This window comes from Lytechinus variegatus, chromosome 5 (assembly GCF_018143015.1).
Source record: "Lytechinus variegatus isolate NC3 chromosome 5, Lvar_3.0, whole genome shotgun sequence".
NCBI classification, from domain to species: Eukaryota; Metazoa; Echinodermata; class Echinoidea; order Temnopleuroida; family Toxopneustidae; genus Lytechinus; species Lytechinus variegatus.
In genome coordinates this window covers 38,986,525-38,987,141 of record NC_054744.1, presented here as the reverse complement: position 1 = coordinate 38,987,141, position 617 = coordinate 38,986,525, and positions in this window count along the sequence as shown.

The following is a 617-nucleotide window of genomic DNA, read 5'->3' as shown; positions in this document are numbered from 1 at the left end:
ACACACAAATCTAAATTACTATCTAAATTTCTCGATACCATATCCAGCATGTCTAGGGCCCATTATCTCTATGGGCCCATATGAGAACTATTCTTCCGGGGGGGGGGGGCAGTCAATTGTATTGCTGTACACATGCGTGACCAAATAATGTCCAAACACCCCCGAAAAGATTGTTTTTGTCTGTATGCAAAATAACCCCTAAACAAGTTTTTTTGCTGGCATTATTATTTTGGCCCCTAAAAAGTTGTCGTCAGAATGACCCCGGGGAAAAAGCTTGGTGAAAAAATAACATACCCTGAGCACCTTTGGCTAGTCTTTAAAAAAAAAAACTTCATTGGAAAAAAAACATACCCTAAATATGTTTGACCCCGCGATTGACCCTTGCTGACTAGTCGGACAGGTTCAGGACCCGGGGGGGGGGGGCACTTCCATTCACGAGTGGATACCATGCGCGACTAGGGTCTCGAAAAGCAAGCACCCTAAACACGTAATTTCCATATTCTGAAAATGCACCCCTTAACTATTGGCGTGTGAAACCCTACCCTTAACAAGTATTGGAAACAAAATGATACTCTTGGCAAATATTCCCTGAAATGAACCCCTAAACAAGTACAGGA